The sequence below is a fragment of the Serinus canaria genome, chromosome 1, assembly GCF_022539315.1.
Source record: "Serinus canaria isolate serCan28SL12 chromosome 1, serCan2020, whole genome shotgun sequence".
Classification (NCBI taxonomy): domain Eukaryota; kingdom Metazoa; phylum Chordata; class Aves; order Passeriformes; family Fringillidae; genus Serinus; species Serinus canaria.
In genome coordinates, this window is record NC_066313.1 from 22,560,309 (window position 1) to 22,579,576 (window position 19,268).

Sequence of the window (19,268 nt, forward strand, 5' to 3'; positions counted from 1 at the left end):
CAATAAGAGGCTGTGGGAGTGTCACTGTCATCCCTGTGAAACAAGCAGCATGTCCTGTGAACATCTCAGGTGGACAGCAGAGGAGGAATAACAGCTAGAAGTAGCAAGAAGAGGAGTAGCAGGAGGACCAGAAACTGCCAGGGGCCTGAGTGCCAACCTTCCCAAGTCAGAGGACAAACCAACCCCACTGCAACTGTAACTTGACAAGTATTTTGTTTCTTGACAGAGAGCAGACTAGGTGCTGTGAAGACAAATGCATTTTTGGCAAAGACACCTGCTCTGTACCACTTCCCATCACCAGAAGGAGACTTGCGCAGAAAAGAGGAGCTGCCACTGAGAGGAGGAACGTCCTGCTTACTCTCAGCTGTATCTCATTCAAGAGGACTAGGGCTGAAGAAGACAGGCAGACATAACTCCTCTTTCACCCTGGCAGCTGCACCCCCAGGGCTGGGCTCAGACGGGCTGACAGCAGGTTTGCCCTGCTGCTGCTCACATCACATTAGCTCTGCAGATAAACAGGGAAGCTCAGCCTCCAGAGCTGTTGCTCCTTCACCTCTCAGAGCTCTGTCCATAGTGTCCCAGCATCCAAATAACCCAGTACCTCTTGCTACTGCTATTACAGAATCACTGAATACGTTAAGTTGGAAGGGACCACAGTGAGGTTGGATGGTCAAACCTCCCTGCTCAAGCAGGGTCTTCCTAGATCACATTGCACAGGATGGTGCTCTATTCACTATTCATGCATGTGTTGTATTTGAAGGAAGAAAAAGAGAGGATAAAAATTATTGCTTCAAGATAAGACAAATATTTGACAGTAGGCTTTCATACAGCTTTTTAGCATCAGTCAGACATTTTCCAAGTTCCTCTATTTGAATGCATTTCATTCAAGGCTGCTGCAGCTGCCTTCCCTTGTAATGTGACCCCACCATTATGGCCGGCACCTCACACCCACTCCCTTTTGGCAAGCCCATGGATGCTGTCCAAGCTGTTCTGGGGTTACTTGTGGGCAGGAGGAAAGCCAAGCTGCGTGGGCATCCATGGGAGCCATGCCATGCTGCAGGCCAAGCTGTAAGCAGCTCTGTCTGATCTGACAAACATTTGCTTTAGAGAGCAGCCCAAAAGATCCTGTCTTTTACTGACAATGTCCAGCCAAGGAAGGGGAGTGAGAATTTGGCCCTCAGGCCAAAGCCTGTCCTCCTGGCCAGGAAGGCCCTTGTCCCCAAGGTGAACTCTCAGGTGTGATCTGAGTTGTCTTCAAAAAGCTACTCTTTATCAAAAAGAAGGATTCTGGGGAATCTGTGAGCAGTCACTTACAGGTAGAAACCAGCACCACTACAATGAGGCATTGCTCCAGTTCCATTGGCCATCCCAGGCAGTAATCACCAGTGATGGGAGGTGAAAGCCAAGACCCAGGGTGCGCAGTGTGCTCCAGGGCTGGGACCAGTGGTCCTGTAGGAACACCCAGACTGCCTCCAGAGCTGGCTGCCTTAGGGTCAAGAGCCTTCTTGCAAATGCAGGAGTTGTAACAGTACTAAGAATCAGGGGTCAAGTATTTTGGTAGTGAAAAGCTAAGCAGATTAACAGTGGAAGCTGAAGTCAGTGGGAGCTGAAATTTCTCAGTCATGTCTGAAAATCTCCCTGAACAGCTATCAGTGCTGCTGGACTCCAGCAGATCCATGGCACTCCACCATCCCCACCACGCTGCTTTCCCATCCCCACCGGGCTACAGTGTGCACTCAGCAGCTCTGCCCTGCCCCTGATCATTGCAACTCTCTGGGGTAGCAAATATGCCCCTGTGTGGTGCCTTGTCATTAACAGTTCAGTGGTATGGTCTGCACAAAGCCTTGTGCTTTTTCTCCTGTGGGTAGGCTTCAACCAGAGACCCTCCCTCCTCTCCCTGGAAGAGGAAATGTGTCACAACCTGTCTTACATGCATCCAGGTCAGCTCTAGGACAGTGGTCAATATCTACAGTCAGGCAACCTCGCAACTGCCCCTGAAACAAGTTAGCAGGTGCTACCAAAATAAGGAAAGGAAAGAGGACAAAGAAAAGAGGAAAATGGGAGGAGTAAGTGAAATGGATTTGAGCCCTCTATTCACCATACCTGTTCCTCTCAAGCTGTCAGGGAAAATCAATGTACAAATGTGGAAATTCCAAGTCCTGGCATGCTCTGAACATGCATTCACGTGGATGATGCATCTCAGTATGTCTGTCTGCACACACACACACACACACATACACACACACACACACCCTCTTAGTCTGCCAGAGATGCCACCCAGCTGAATGGATCACGCTTTAATAAGGATTTATGGTGATGATTTTCACAGTGTAATAAGTGCTAATTCAATACTAATAGAATATTAAATGACATGTTAACTGACATTTTAACTGCAAAGCAATAGGAGCATGGCATCAGCCAGATATCAATCTGGACTCTTATCATTCACTAATAATCAATAATCAAGTTCACAGAGAAAGTCAAACGCTCTTCATTAGACTTGTTGGAAGCATTACCATCAGCCTCAGTGAAAGCTAATAAACAGTTTGTGATCCATGCATTATTCTTTTCCTTATGGTTGCAGGTTTGATTTCTTGACATCTCTGATGTGGCTAACGAGAGGACTAGTGAATAGTGATGGGCATGCCTTGCATGATCACTGTAAGAACCTGGGAACTGTTGATGTTGCACCATTTCAAACCAGAGACACGAAAGGACAAAAGATCTTGCTGCCATGCCCCATTAGTGCTCCTTGCTTCCTTGTAAACAAACACAGTCAAGTTTGGCACCTGAAGTTTTTAGCAACAGCTGGATATGGAGAAAGAAACCCAGGTCATCCTTGCACTCCTCCGCCAGTCTCATTTTCCCCACATGCAAATGCAGACAATGGGGCTGAGCTGTGTTACAGGAGGAAGGAGATGGGGGGGGTGCTTTTCTGCAGGAGAATGATTTTGAACTTTCAGCAGGAACCACTGCCTTGGATGGGCTCAAGGGCTGCCCACCATCATTCCTGGTCCCTGGATTTCAAGATTGGCTGAGACACCTGTCAGCATGCAAGTAGGGGGAGGGCAGGAGCAAGTCCTGCTGCTTGTTCTCCCTCCTCCATCACCTGCCAAACTAACACGCAGCGCTGGGCCAAAGCAGCGCTCCTGCAAACCTGCCCTTGTAAGCTCCGAGGAACACTCCATCTGGAGACAGACCCATTTCCCCCCCCCCTTCTTCAAAGTATGTGGGCTTGTTCCTATTGATGGGTGAGAGAGCGAGTGAAGAAAAGGAGAGTGAGGCTTAGGCACCCACATGTCCTACCCCGGCGACGCAAGCCCGGAGGTTTCAGCGCCCGTCCTGCCTCCCTCAGGCCCCGTCGCTCGGAGCAGCCATGACTCCGCTCCGCGCATTGATTTCCCAGCGTGTTGCTGTAACACTCATCGCAGTTTATGTTGTGCCTGTCACTCCAGCAGCTCTCGGCCCTAAGCTTTCCGCCCTCTGTCTCCCCCGGCGAACAGACTGCTGAGAGGCGGCGTTTGCCTGGAAAGGCCCAGCACGGCTCCCCCGGCTGCCCGCCCCCGCTGCCGGCCTGGGCCGCACGGGCAGAGGAGCGGGATGCGGTAGAGCCGGGATCTCAGCAGGGGGCTTCCCATTCTGCCCCAGAGAAACCAGCGCAGCAGCTACGGCCCAGGCTGCCGAGATGGACTGGGGATATTTCATACCTTCGGGAAGGGATGGATGATATTTAGAGCCTAGAGTGATGAAAAGGCAAGAAGGAAGCCCTTCACGGCCTGGTGAAGCTGCTGTTTAAATGATTGCTTTAACATGGAGATTTTACAGCATTATCAATGATGTCTTGGGTTGCACTGAAGCTGGGATAATTATTTAGGGTTTTTAAATTGCTGTTGTAATTCCAAAATTTTTTTTAGGTTTTTTTTTTTTTTTTTTTTTTTTTTTTTTTTTTTTTTTTTTTTTTTTTGGTTTTTTTTTTTAATAGCAGACACAAACCCACAATTCTCTGCCAGAACCCCACTAGTGAGAAGAAGCAAGCTGCTAGGGTTGATGAAATATGCTGCACTGCTTTGCCAGCAAGTCACAGCTCTTACCTCATTTTGGGGAAACATAAATAAATATCAAGTTTATGGACTGCATTTTCTGCCCTCTTTCTCCAAAGCATGTTGTGGTGACAGCTCTGTGCCACAATTCCCACACTCCTCTTTAATCATCTTTTCTCCGTTAACCCTTTGATCATCTCTTCTGTAAGACAATCTCTGTACATCAGGCCAAAACTCAGCAGCCTGCTGCACGCACAGTTAAGCACCCAAACCCCACCCCACTGCACTCACTGAGGGATGTGCTGCCCTTTTGCCAGAGGATGCCACAACCCACCCTGCATCAGATCCCCTGCCTTTTGCCTCAGCTCTGTGATGAGCCTGCTCTAATCTTCTCACTTCACACACACTCTTACAAGATCCAGCTAACAACTTTCCCCACTGCCCTCTACCCCCAGCAGCAGAATGGCAAGGGGGAAAAAAAAGAGAGAGGGATCAAACACGGCTCATTCGGCACAGAACAACGTCAGCTCCTGGCTGCCAGCTCCAAACATGCAAGACAAATTCTCCCTTGTGTTGCAAAATATGATCCTGGAAAGCTAATGCAGTGGTTAAACACAGCCTTGCTCCCAGCCTGGGGAGGAAAGTTCAAGAGCAAATCGTGTCTGTGCTGTTTCATCTTGTTTCCTCCAGCTCTTCAGTCCTTCCCTGCCTGGCAAGCAAGGACTTGGACACAGCCATGGCCAGCCAGGGTGGCAGCAAGGGCCTGGCATCTCCGCTACGCCCTGGCAGGGGTATGGGCAGCAAGGGCTAAGGACAGACCACAGCCATGCCAGCCTTGACCTCCCAGGCAGGCTCTTCAGGGAAGAGTCCAGCCAGGCTCCACAATGGCACTGCAGTGCTGGATCCTGCCAACATCTCAAGAGCAATGCAGCGCTGCCACTGCAGTCCCACCAGAGGAGCACAGTGGCAGAGCACAGAAGAGCACAGAGTCTAGAGGAGCAATTTAGGAGCTGTTGGCCCTGGGTGGTTTCCACTGCTCTGGATCAGGCTCCTCTCAGCAGGAGATGCTGCAGAAGACACCCACAGCTGAATGTATCTCCACCTCTGTGAAGGCAAGGCCCCTTAAGTGGATGGCACTATCATGGAAGAGATCATATCAACTGAGCATCTGAAACCTCCTTTCAGCCAAGCACCAAAAGCCTCATTTTGCTGAATTTGAATGCACATGGGCATCAGTTGTTGCTCAAAATTCTCCTCCCTACTGCCACTGCTCCGCTCTTTCCCCAGCCTAGTACAGCTGCTGCTCCTCTCCTTATATGCCATGATACACAGCAGGGTCAGTGTTTGAGAGTGAAAGCTGTGCCACAGCAGGATGGATTTCCAAAATGTGGCATAAATAGCTCCTGAGTAACCACTGCCAGCATGATAATACAGGCCCTCGGAGGGATTTAGAAAACTACTGCTTAAATCCAGTCCTGTGCTGGAAAACTGGCAGGAGGGGGAAACTGCTGCATCTGTTCAGCCCATGCTTTCTCTCAGCTCTAATATCCTGTGACCTTGGTCGTCACACCTCTCTGCAGCTCCCTGGGTATTTCAGCACTCAGGTGAAAATTTTTGGCCACCCACCTATTGGGAAGGTGCATGGCTGATAGGATGCTTGCGCTTATTTTCATCCTTTTAAGTCAAAGTGTGAGGCTAGGATGGGCTTACCAGGTCAAGAAGCCCCAACCTCTGCCAGCACAGCCAGCTGTACTTTATCTTTTCCAGAGATGCACCTCATTCCTACTTTAGCCTGGTGTGTTTGATGGGGGAATAGCCTCCCCCTGCTTTGCAGGCCATATTGCTCAAAGTCTTTCTGTTCTGCTGATTAAAACCTTTTTTTTTTCCTAACTCTAAGTCTAGATTTATCCATACCTGGCTTACATCCATTTCCTCTCATGCCAACACCATCTTTTAGCTTAAAGAGCTCTTTTCTCTCCTGGGTGTTTATCTTTCACTGTGTTTAGAGAGAGCAATCATAGTCCCTCTCAGCCTTCATTTTGCTGAATTCAACAAGCCAAACTCTCCTGGTTTCTTCTTGTATGATAGACCCTCCATTGCCCTAAACATCCCAGTAGCTCCTCTCAGCACCTGCTCCAGCCTGAATTCCTCTGTCGTGACCAGCATTTGTACCCAGTTTTCTAGAAGAGGAGTACCCGTGCCTTGTACAGAAACATTTCTGTCTCACTGTCTCTCCCATCAATTCCTTCTAATGAAATAAAAAAGAATTGCAACCAAAAATTAGAGCATCAGTGCAGAACTGCTCATGTGCTGTAAAAATCCTTGTCTCTCAGTCCATGTGGTACACATGGAAAATGAAACCCAAGGGAATTTGCAAAAAATACACTGACCTAAAAAGACAGCTAGCTGCCCTGGCTCGCACTAGCAGACACACAGCTGGTCTCACAGGGTTTTTTTTTTCTGTTAAAATGACTGTTTAAGAGTAGAGGTTCCTGTTTGTGTAGGGAAAAACACAAACTTACAACAGGAATCAGGCCCGAAATTCAGTGATTTTTATGCCAGTACTCTCAAAGGGTGAATGTAACTATATCAGAGTAAGAGAACTTATACTGGCATGATTTATTGCTCTTCCCATCTGCTGGGGATCAGTATACCTGCATAAACAACTTCAGTTCACATCCACTCCAGCAGAGGAACCTTCTTAAAAATATCAATATGAGCTGCTATGAGCTTAACTCCATCCCACCCATATCCCAGCACAGTTTAAGATTTCAAAATACAGAAAATCCTCAGACTGAGACCTACCACCACAATACCATCTCTTCTTATAATCCACCATGCCCAGGAAATGCCCTCTATTTCTTTACAGCATAGTCAGGCAATCCTTGGACGGGGATTTTCCCATTCCAAGGCATATTTCTAGAATGACTGACTCCAGTCCCAGACCTCCTGCCAGAGGAGACTTGCTCTCTACGTGTGCACAGGGGGACGAACTGCTCTCTGGCTGACGCTTGCAGAAATGCCAAATGCTATGACAGCTTGCATCAGGGTCTTGCACTAAAATCAGTCAGGACGTTCAGGTTGCTGAGGAAACAGACCCTGAGCTCCCTCTTTCACTTTCGGGTTAGCTGAGGACTTGCCACTCTTCCTTTTCAGTCCAGCCAGAAACCTGACTCTACTCTTGATCCCGAATCATTAGGCAATGCTCATCAGCTATTGATCACTTGGCCTTAGTGAAATATCCACTAGAAATGTATGCCTTGCTCTGCTGTCCATAGCTTCCTGTAGCATCCCAGGGCTCCTGCACTATCAAAAGGGGGAGCCAGGGAATAGCAGAGCTGATGCAGAATGGCAATGGGGAGCATTGCCCAGTGATGGGGAACATTGCCCAATGATTTGCCTTTTTGTTGCTCTGCACTTACACTGAGGATCCTGTGCTTTTGTGATCACTAAGACACAGTCTGATATTTAAAAAGTATCTGGGGTCACTTAGGAACAGAAGTTCCTCAAAAGACAATTATAATTAGTCCCTTATATGAACTGGGTTTTGGCTGTTATGCCAAAGTTGTAAATAAACTGGAAACTAAACTTCTGGCAGGCCTCTGCACCAGTATGACCTTTTTTCTGTTTTGGGGACACACCAAAAATGAGAATAGGAACACTAATAAGGCACGCATACAGACTATAAGTCCCTTTGGTTTCCTTCACAAACTTCAGCTGTGGAAATCACCTATTTCTTCTACCTGAACCCCTGGTACCTTGTAGGTAACTTCTATGTGATCACCACTAGGGAACTCCAGAAAAGCTAATCCATTTTTTTCCCCTGAATTTCTTCTAGTAAAAAAAATAATAACGAAAACACCACAAAAAGGGGAAAATGAGTTTCAGAGATGTGATCTCCTTCTCTGACAGGAGGGGAGGGAGGGTTTCGCTGGGAAGTCCACGTGACTCTGTATCTGGTAATTATCCAGCCACAGAGGGAAACTGAAACGTTCTGTGCTGTCGCAGAGAATGACAGCACCTGGAGCTCCAGCACCCAGATAAAAAGCAGAGAGACAATCAGGCAGATGGAGAAAGGCAATGCTACATCATGGGCTGGCAAGCAGAGGGAAGAGAAAAAATGGGGAGAGGCAAAAGCTGACAAGAAACATTAAGGCAGCCGGCACAGCTACTGGGGAATGAGACTATGCCACAGATTAGCAATACATGGGCACAAAGAAAGAAAGAGCATAAGGGCAGGTCAGGAGAGAGTGGGTGCACAAAAGGGACAGTGCAAACACAGGAGAGAATAGGAGAGTGATGCTAGAGGGTGCTTCAAAGCATTTTGTGGGGTCCAGGATTACTTCCTCCCACCCCAGTCACAGGCTAAAAATGCAGGAGGTATCACCACAGGCTGTCACAAAACAAGGGTAAGATTTGAAAATCAGCATCTCACAGCTGAAGAGAGATGTGGCACTGCAAATAACACCTTCCAGCTTGTGGATTTCAGTGGTTTGCTCAGGGAAGGGGACTACAAAGCTTAAGATCCAAATAATTACACCTAGAGCTTTGGAGCATCAACTCATGTATTTTGTATGGTAGAGAGGCAAGAGGGAGGTTCCCTCCCCGACTCTCCCTTTCACAGTTACACACACCAAGACACATGTAAGCCTTCAAAACAGCCCACATGACTGCTGCCATGGTACCATGGCCTAGTTCCAAAAGCAAGGCACCTCAGGTGCCCTCCCACACAGCAATGTGACAGCGCCAGCTCTCGGGGCTCTCAGAAACAAGGGCTGTGCCCACAGGACTGGCAGCAGCCTCCAGTGGGTCAGGAAGAGCTGGCTGACCGGTGGCAAGAAACCATATACCACCTCTAGGAATGTTTCTGACATGAGAAAATACAGCCAAACAGATAATCAGGTCAGAGCCATCAGCTTGTCAGGGGTTAAAGCTGGCCACCAGCCTCAACAGCTATTGGGGTAAGTGACCAAAGTAGATCTGTAATGGCAGCATATCTCCAAGGACGCAAGAAGAGCTAAGTGCTCAGATGTCCCCACCTGAACATTTGGGGAAGGAAATGGAAACAGTATCAAGGTTCGAGCCACACAGTCCCACAGCCACACAGCAGCCAAGGTATTGGGCCACACAGTTAAGTAACCAACCCTTCCATGCCTAGTGACAGACATTTCAAAGAAAGGAAGAACACTTCCTAAAGTGACAAAGCAAATCACCTTCTACATAATTTCATCATCTTTTATAGTCATAAAAACCAATAAATCTAGCACCAAGATAATCACAGAATGGCTTGGCTTGGAAGGGATCTTAAAGAGCATCTAGTTCCATGCTCCTGCCTTGAGCAGGGACAACTTTTACCAGGTAAGGTTGTTAAAAGCCACATCAGCCAGGTTTTGAACACTGCCAGTCAGGGATTGGGCATGCACTGCTTCTATAGGTAACCTTTTCCAGTGTCTTGATACCCTCAAAGTAAAGAATTTCTTCCTAATATCTAACCTAAATTTAGCCTCTGTGTAAATTAGCTTCCACTCTGAGTGACAGCTTGCAATCCACCTTGTAAGTTTGTACTCTGGCTTTCTTATCCCCAGGCATTTCTCAACCCCCTGCCCCCTTTTTCTTTTTTTAAACTCATTAACATCTTCATCTTGGTGATACTTTCTGGCTGAGAATTTCATCAGTTAACCATTAACTGGTACATATCTGTGAAAGAATGTCAGGTTTAAATGTTGTGTGAAACTGGCAGGTGTCTCCTGTGTTTTGTACTATATGAAAGAGCTTCTTCCAATACCTGAGGAGCATGCTACATGAGACATGGTAATGCACTTTCTATTGTCTGGATCCTAATGTTCTTCTCATCTCATACTGCTTCTTCATCAAGGGAAAGGGAATATCACGTCTGAAGCATTAGTGCTTGTCCTGGGTGGGTGGGACAGGGGGATCCACACCAAGGAGAAATCAGTCTTGAAATCCTTTGGAGGCAGATCAGAGAGGGAATGGGAGTGACAGTAAGGAAAATAAATCTTAACTTCTCCTTCTCTTCCGAGGTCATGAGAGTATCAGAGGTGTCCCAACCAAGATATCATCCCAAGTGCTGCCCTCAGGTAGCCAGCAGCAGACTGTGAAGGGTGGTATTTCAAGATGAATGAGAAACTGGGTGCATCCTGCCTCCTCACTTCCAGCTACTGCATTTCAATGAAGGACACCTTCTTGATGTGCAAACACTCTAGTTATTATTTACAGCTGACCTTTTCCTTCTCCAGTTCCCGCTGCCGTGGCACTGCTGGTGGAGTTGGGGCTTGTAGAGATTGTGGAGACGATGTGTAGTGGAACATGTTCGATTCCCTGCCTGTGCCAGGGCTGTCATTAGTGCCACTGTGGATTGAGCTACACCTGTGCAAGCAACACTGGGAAATGTGAAGAAAAAAGCCTAATGTAGACAAAGCCTTTGAGGAGCTTAACCCCTCTTCCCCTTTTCCATCTCTCTCCCACTTGAAAGCAGGGAACAGCTTCTGAGCTAGACACATGCCCTCATTTCCATATCTAAAGCCAGTCCCGAAATACCATCGTGAAATAATGCTCTCAGAGAGAAGACCACGAAGCAGATTCCCTTTGAGAGACTGTGCTGCTTCTTTTTTTAATTCCATCCAAAACCAACAGCCAACAAATACCAAATGCACCTGGACTGGAGCAGTCAATATTAGGCACCTTGTTTTCAGATAGATATGGGGGAATTGGAGGGAATTCAGAGGCAAACAACAACAAAATTCATCAAGGGCTGGAAAGGGATCAGCATCTAAGGGAAGCTTAAAAACATTAAATATGTATAACTTGACTAAGAGAGGACTTAAAAGCGACATGTTGACAAGCTATACCTCTTTGAAAGCTGAAAGTACCGAGGGAAGAAAGGAATTATTTAGCAAGATGTGCAGGGGTCTATGAAGGAGTAACAGGTCAGAAAAAAAAAGAGAAAGTAGTCTGTTCAAACTTGAAGAAAAACTTCTTGTCATCTACAAGTGCTAGTCTTGTATAAAGTCTCCCAAGGAAAGCAAGGAAATGCCTATTCTTTCAGATGTTTGGGGAAAAAAAAATGGCTGTGGACCAGAGGATTGGCCTCACAGGAGCTGCAGGGAGAACAAACTACAGTGACCTGGTCTTACAACTTTTACAGTTCAGCAATGTGTCAGGAGAAGACAGGTCCTCTTACTGATTTCTTTGATGAAGCAATAGTTTTAGGCTTTTTCACTTTACATACAGCTAAATATTTCTTGTCAATACCTTAGACCTCTTTATAGCACACTAGAGTTACCTGGCACAGGTTTGGAATTGTTTCCAAAACTGGATCTTCTAGAAAACATTCATGAAGAGGTTAAAAACTACTGATAAAAACACTAACAGTCTCATTATTTCCAAAATACATTGGCATATGGTTGTATTCCCAAATATGCTGTGAGTAAAGTTGTCCAGCACTTAAAAGTCACACGTGAGATTTGACTTTTTTAAATGCTTAGTATTGAAATCTAAACCAGATTTGTCAAAGTACTTTTGGGCCTACCAGCTGCCAAACTAACACACAAGGACCAAATCTTCAAAGAAGCATTTGGCACAGTGAGCTTTTTCACCAATATATCCAGTTTTCTTGTTGCCTAAAGTGAGATGCTTTTGAAAATCCATCCCATGGGTGTAACAATCATTGGATAAAAGGCTGCAAAATTCAAACTTCCATGCTGTATTTATACTGTGCCGAAGAACTCCTTTATGTGGAAACAACAGCAAAGTTGTTACAGCAAGGCAATGTTCAAATCCACTTTCTATCCTTTGTTTAGAGCTTTGCTAAATTTTGCCTTTCCCTAATGCCTCACTTTTGTCCGTCATCAGGTGTTGTGAAAGAAGACATTTGAAAGACTTACAGGGAAGGTAGAGAAGATGCTGTGAGGGAGAGCTCCCACGAGCTTTGATCTCGGCTTACCTTCATTCCCACATGTACAATATGCCTTGCAGAGGACATGGTTATGAATAAATAAATAGAGGAAAGGAGGAAGAGTGGAAACAAAGAAATTTTCAAGATATAGCTGATGAAGTTTCTGCTGTAGACATGAAAGCCAGAAGCTTGTTAAAACCTCATGGTCAGAAACAGAATGGGAAGAAGGTACAACTCCTTGAGAAAGGGGAAGGAATATTTCCCACAGCTAGATCTTCTTGCCATCCTACTAATCATACTAATATCTGGCACTCTTTTTCATCTGAGATCTTTGCAGGGCTTTGTTTTGCAAGGCAATTCAGCAGTGTTTTTATCAAAAGAAGTAAGCACTGTGGAACTAAAATTCTTACCTTTGTAGAGGAGAAGTGATGTGATGAGTGTTTTATACACACAGGGAGCCAGTGGAGAAGGAAAGAAATAGGTTGTGCAATGTCATACAATGAAACTATTTTATTTTCAAAACCAAAGCATAACAGACCTGACCTGTCTCATACAAAACTTGTTTTGGTTTGTACTGGTTGCATGAGGATAGCAAGAGAGGGGTAGTGATGACTGCAAAATAGCCTTCACAAACCCAGATGTCACCTCCAGTATCTTAGCACTACTGCAAGAGACCATGCTTTTCTGCCTAATTGGTATCTGCCCAGGGATATGCAACCACAGCAGAGATGTCTGGCTGAAGCACAAGCTCCTCCCCATAGCTGGAAGGCAACTGGCTTGGGTCATTTGGGTCTGTGCTCTGGAGCCTGAACTCCAGCCTAGCTACTTGACTGAAGGACAGGCATAACTACAGGGACTGCTCTGACAGCTTCTGCACCTCCTCACCTGCAGTCTTCTGGCACTGGCAAAACAAGCTGCACAAATTGGCTGGAACACAGAACATAAACCTTTTTAATTTCTTAGTGAAGACAATGTTGCTTAATCCTACTGGAAGCGTTTGCCCAGGGATATCTTATCTGGATCACTGACATCCCTGCCTCTTCTCCCAAGAGCTTGCTGTGAAAGGAAACCTCTCCCCCATGCACAGCTTATCCGCAGTACAGATAAACCATTTCCCCATGGAGCTCCCTCCTGTACAGCTGTCTTACTGAGAGTTTCTTACACAGCAGGGTCTAAGGATGTGCACTTGGGCTTTGGCTGGTCTGAGGCTGGGTTCCTATTTCTGTTCTTCTGACAGGTCACTTGCTCTAAATAATTTCCAGAAGAAGATGCCAAACTGTGGCTTCAGCTGGCATAAATCAAGGGCCAACAAGGCACCATTGCAGTAAATGGGGAAGCCTAGATTTACACTAAATGAAGATCAGTCCTGCTTCCTTCCACCAGACTCCAAATGAATTCATTAAATACAGCACTTCAGTCTGCTCAGCTAAAAGTAGCTCCAGCTGGCAGAAGGTTTCACATCCAGGGAATGTTTTAAAGATAAGGATTTGCAGGCTGCCCTGAGTTTACACTTGGCTAAAGGTAGGCTCTCATCATCCAGTGCAGAGGGGATGACATCATTCCCACCTGGTGTGTATCTGTGCATCCCAAGGTCTATGCACAGTGTGGCATTAACATAGGACCTCACAGCCTTGGGGGGAAAACCTTGGCTCAAATCCTGTCATGAAGAGGCTCAATTCAAAGTGTTACAGGGCAGCAGAAGAGAGGTCCTGCAGTACCTCCACTGCACTGAAGGGCTTATTTTTGTTCTTTAATTTTTTTAAGTTTTCACTGGGGGGATGTGGGGTGTGTGTGTGTGTGGGAAGTGGTGTGCACTGAATTTGAATCTGCATTAGGGCAAGCAACAGCACTTGGCAGGAAGAACAGTTTGGGACTTTTGAGACAAGAGTAAAATGGTAGTTAATTTTGACATTAAACCCTAAATGAAGGGATAATAAAGTTATTTTCAGATTAAAAAAAGAAAAAAAAGATGTGCTGTGATGGTCTGGCCTGCTCTCATGTGTTGTACAGAACCCATGATTCCTGCATTAATCTCTTATCTACTCACTAAAACAGATGGTGTTGCAGGCTCTTTGCAGACTCTGACAAATAGGACTGCATTTGGAACACTGTTCATATATGCACACTTGCTGTACAGCCCTCAGGACAAGATACACTGGCTTGAGACCTAAGTTCACATCCAAAGCACAATCTGCAAAAAAGAATAGATCCAAGTCTCTTTCAGCATTGCTGTTGAGGTCTCTAATATGCACAGTCACACACAAAATATCTTCCTAAAGAGAGGTATAAAAGTCAAATAAAAAACCTTTCTCTGAGATCCCAGTCAAGTGCTCTTTCTTTGCCCGGACCAGGGCGCACATAGTTTTTCCTCAAAGAAATAGTTCTGCCCACTGAACAGCGATGATACAATGATATTCCAATAACCTGGAAAATAAGAGAGCCCTAACAAAAATGGATCTGACACCAACTCCTCTCTCATTTCACACTTACTGTTTCTTCCTTAGTCTGAGAAAAGAGGGTTGGTCCTCAACAGCCAAATAGAAGCAGGGAGAGAACCCAAAATTACTTGTTTATGCTAGACTATTACCAGTGTTCTTCCAATAACCTGGAAAATAAGAGAGCCCTAACAAAAATGGATCTGACACCAACTCCTCTCTCATTTCACACTTACTGTTTCTTCCTTAGTCTGAGAAAAGAGGGTTGGTCCTCAACAGCCAAATAGAAGCAGGAAGAGAACCCAAAATTACTTGTTTATGCTAGACTATTACCAGTGTTCTCCCAGCCTTGTGTGTGTGTATGTGATCAGCCAATACTCAGAAAGACAAGTGAGGTTAACCGAGCTACATGCATTGCTCCCACTAGAGCAGTATAAAACAGTGATAAACCACAACTGGAACCACTCTGCACTAAGTATCTGGCCAGAGGTGAAGCATGAGGTTACAGCAGCAGCTCCACTCCCCTATCCCCTCTGCCTGATGGATCCTTGGTAATAAACCACCCTTCAGGCTTTTCTGTCTTAAACTGAAGCTGCCGGGATTCAGGGGAGATAAAGATTTCAACTACCTTTCACAAGAACCTTCACAAGAAAGTCCCTGTTGGAATAAAAGTAGACATGTAATGGGCTTTCTCTGTCCCTGAAAGTAGTGTAGCACCACAGGAAAGTGCAGCCCTTTTAGCTCTCTTCTTTATTTAACTGGAGTTGTTAAAATAAACTGATTTCCCAGACAATTAATTATCAAATATCTGTAACAGCTTTCAAGCCCTGCCATAACTCATTCTCAGAGGCCCCCATAGGCAGTGCAAAGCTACACTCTCCTTACCTGAGTAACCACTGCTCCTCCAAGTCTGCTCCCTTTCCCTAAGCTGATAGCAGCACAGGGGCTGGCAAAACCCTGGAGGCGAGCTGTAAACATTCCCTTCTCCACTTTAACAGCAACTCCAGCCATGCACGTGCCAGGAGCTGGGAAGCTTTATTAACACGCCCCTTGACCACGACTCAGTTCCCAGCTGTCAGCCACCCACCCATACACAGACCCCAGTCCCACCACAGGAGCAGATTCACCCTGTCAAGACCCGTGATGCTGCCAGTGAGATCGGCAGGCACCCGACAGCAGATGCTGCCAGCTGAGCTAACCATGGATGCCAAGCAGCAGGAGCTCAGCCCAGCGTGGGGCATAAGCTTCAGTTTGAAGCATGTGCCAGGAACCAGCTTCTCACCCAGATGAGGACAGGGACAGCTCCTGCCATAGCTGTGCATTTCTCTGAAAAACCAGTCTGTACCTCTGGTTACTGGAAAGTTGTACTTACCACAGGTATATTAGCAACGGCCCTACCATCTATTTTATAAGCATTAAATGACACTCATATGTGGTTTCAATTAGGAGATTTCAAATGAGATCGAAGATAATGCATACCACAATTACTCACCCTTCTCCTTTCTAGAAACTCAAGCAGAATGATTTCCAGGCCAAAATGCGGTCTCTCTTGATTGATGACACTAATAAAATGGCTTTATTGTGATATAAATAGCCTTAAAAACATCCTGGAGAGTCAATAGCAGTGGTTGATGGCCTTATGCAAGCAAGGTCTTTATCTAACAGTGTGCTAAAGCTTAAAGAGTTATGCTTCTCAGAAGTCTGACATTGGATTTGGGTGCTTGTTTTGGACCTACAGAAGGGTAGCTTCCAAATTAGACGTGCAAAGTTGGAACTGTTTAAACACCTTTCCTCTTCCTTGCACTCCCTATTAATAATCTCTTCGCTTCCTAGCTTTCCTGGTGCCAGTTCAAAGACAAACACCGGCTGAGCCCAGCAGGAGCCACGGGAACACTGTGCTCCAGCTCCTCTTTGCTGGAAGGTTACCAGCCACTGCTACAGTAATTGGAAAACCTGAAATTTCTTCCAAATTGTGCACGAGCTGAGATTCTCACAGCCCCTCCTGCAGAGGTGTGTGGCCATTTCCTGAACAAAGAGCCTACACTGACTTGCTCTGAATCACATCCATGATATATTTTTGTTACTCCCTTGTCAGGGGAGGCCAACCCCGCCATGCAGCTGGGAGTGAAGCACTCCATGTCTCAGGCTGCACTGGAAGCTTGGGGGTTCTAGAAAATGTAAGTAATTTTTTGAAATTATTGCCCTCCAGGCAGTAGCTCATTCCAGGAGGACAAATGCAGAGCCTGCTTCAGAGGATGAGGGAGAAGATCTTTGGGAATTCACAAGAGCAATGCCGAGAGTGTTCCTCTTTTTTCTGAATAGCAGTGAACCTCACTCTTCATAAAGAGAAAACACTCATTTTAAGGCATTGTTTGAATGTGGAATCCCCTGAAAACATGCAGTTTTATATCAGGATTGTATCTTCTGCATGCAGAAATATGAGATACTGCTGACCGTGCTTTCCAGTAGTGCCACCCTGGCTCAGATCCGGCAGCAGGCTGGGTGCTAAAGAGCTTCACTGGGAGTGACAGAAGCATATACACCTGTCAGAAAATGCTGATATCATAGCAACTGTGACAGTGATGTGATCCGGACCTGACAGACAGTCAAAAAAGAGAGGGAAGGATGCATGAGAAAGGGCAACTGAGAAACTTTCAGGGAGAGCAGTCAGAGTCTGTGCGTGAGAGGCGGTGAGTAAGTGACGCTTGATGCTTGTCTGTGCATGGCAGATGGGATGAGGACTCTGGGGACATGTTTTCCCCTCCACCTGAACAGTGCTTTGTGTCTCTGAAGAGTGAAGGGACTGCACAATTTCCCAGCCTTGCTCCTCTCTCTCCCCATCTCTGCCATAGTTACATCCAGTCTCAGATACTTGAGAGCAATTTTCCCTGCAATAATAAAGGCTTTGCAAGCGCGTGGGTGGCCGTGCGTGTGTGCTTATGTCGCCGGTGGGAGTGCGCATGTGCCAGGCTCTGCTGAGATGAGAAGGTGGTTTTGTGTATGCGACAGAGCAGGAGTGAGGATGAGACCGTCAAACGTGTGTGCGAGGATATGAGAGAGAGCGCGCTTCGCACAGAATCAGACATCGAGTGAAAATGAGAAGGTGCTCGTATTAGACGGTGTGCATGTCAGCAAGGAAGAAAGAGGTCTTATTCACAGCCTTCCTGCATGTGTTTGATGAGTATCACAAGTTTTAACCAAGAAAAATATGTATGTATTCAAATCAAACACAAAACACCCCTTTCGCCTGGAGCGCTCCTGCCTTGCTTGTTTGTTCTGTTGCAAGCTGCTTGTTAGAAGAACACAGGAAACAAGAAGATTGGAAAAAAACCCAGGTTGACATATTTAAACACTGCCAGCTACTGAGGCAGTAATAAAGCAAGGAGAAAAGCAGGTTGGATAGTTAGAAAACTGTTGCGATGATGCTGGAATGAGAGATGCCTGTGAGAGTTTCTGAACACCATCCCTCAAGTGGATTATGATCAATTTTACTGTACACATACTGTGTTGACTCGGCAGCTAGCTACAAGAAAACACACTTAAAAGCCTATTGCTTACAGCCATTTTGCAATAGAGTCAAAAGACAATGCAAAGAGTGCTGGTGTTCTGTCTCAATCCCCTGAAAAGATTTCTACACGGTGTCTGGACGCCGCTTGTCAAAATTGGAATGGAGGGACTGAATTCATGGACAGGAGCAAAAACAGTAACAACAGATTCAGTCCCAAACCTACTGTTTGAGAGTAGCCTTTTTAAGGCTAAAGGCTTTTCTAGAACTGCAGGTCAGATAAACATGAATATGGAGACTGTGATGGATTTGAAATGATTTTCCTCTGTTTTGTTACATTTTGTTTTTGCTGGTAAATTTAAACACCTTTACAAGTTTATGGCTCTTCAATATTATCAGAATCCACAGGCCTATGCTGCCCACAGGCAAAATTCACCAATACCCATGTCCAGTCAGACTTACTAAGTCAATTACAATGCCACAGGCAATGCATGGGAAGACAGGAGCATGCCAAGAACTGACTGTAAGAGTGGCAAAACCAACCAAAGACCAAAAATGTTGTGTTGAAGAGATCCAGAAGAAGGATCTCTTCTTCCAGACGAAGCTCTATCCCGAAGCAATTCACCCAAGCTTCACCCAAATCATGGGAAGATTCCTCCAAGATAAAGGCAGCTGTAGGCTTTCTGTGCCTCCCTCACCCATTTAAAATCAGAGTGAACAGCGTTGATTTTTAGCTGAAAAACAGAACTCTCATTACACCAAGGGAAGGGAACCAAGTACCTTGTCTTTGGGGCTACAGAACTGGTGCAGTAAAACAAAAAGTGTTCGGTGCTTGAGCTTGAGTGCAGCTCTTTCACCATCACCCCCCCTGCATCTGACCAAGCAAACCTTTATTTGGCTGTGGAGACCAAAGCCACCCAGGTCAGTCTGGCTCCTGCTTTGGGCAGGCCTTGTGCTATGCAGAGTGGGTCCTTTGAGATGGGGGTCCCTTGGGTGCTAGTGCATCCTCACTAACAGTTATTATTGTTCCAAAAATTACCCAGGAACTTGACAAGTCCTTCTGCAGTGTGTGACTCTCTGACCTCAGGAGGCAGTGTGGATTTCACAGACTGACTACCTGCTGTGTGAAAAAGTGTCTCCTTTCATGTGATCTAAATTAAGCTACCATTAGCATCTCTGAGTGACCTCTTGTTCTAGTATTACAGGAGGAAAGAAAAAGGAGGGACTGATCACTTTTCACTACACTCTTCATTACTGTAAATAACTCAATTATAAGCCTTTAACGTGTCTCTTCAGGGAGGCTGCAGGTGGCTGGTGCTTGCCATCTCCTATTGGAGCGGGCCAGGATTGAGTGAAGCCAGCCTTAGCTCAGG

At 46.0% G+C, this 19,268-nt stretch overlaps 1 protein-coding gene across 1 annotated transcript in view; it reads right to left on the reverse strand.

Annotated features, from left to right (window-relative positions):
* The window catches only part of LSAMP (limbic system associated membrane protein), a 304,842-nt gene that overhangs the window by 163,197 nt on the left and 122,377 nt on the right, over window positions 1-19,268 (reverse strand). The gene's annotated exons all lie outside the window — the stretch shown is intronic.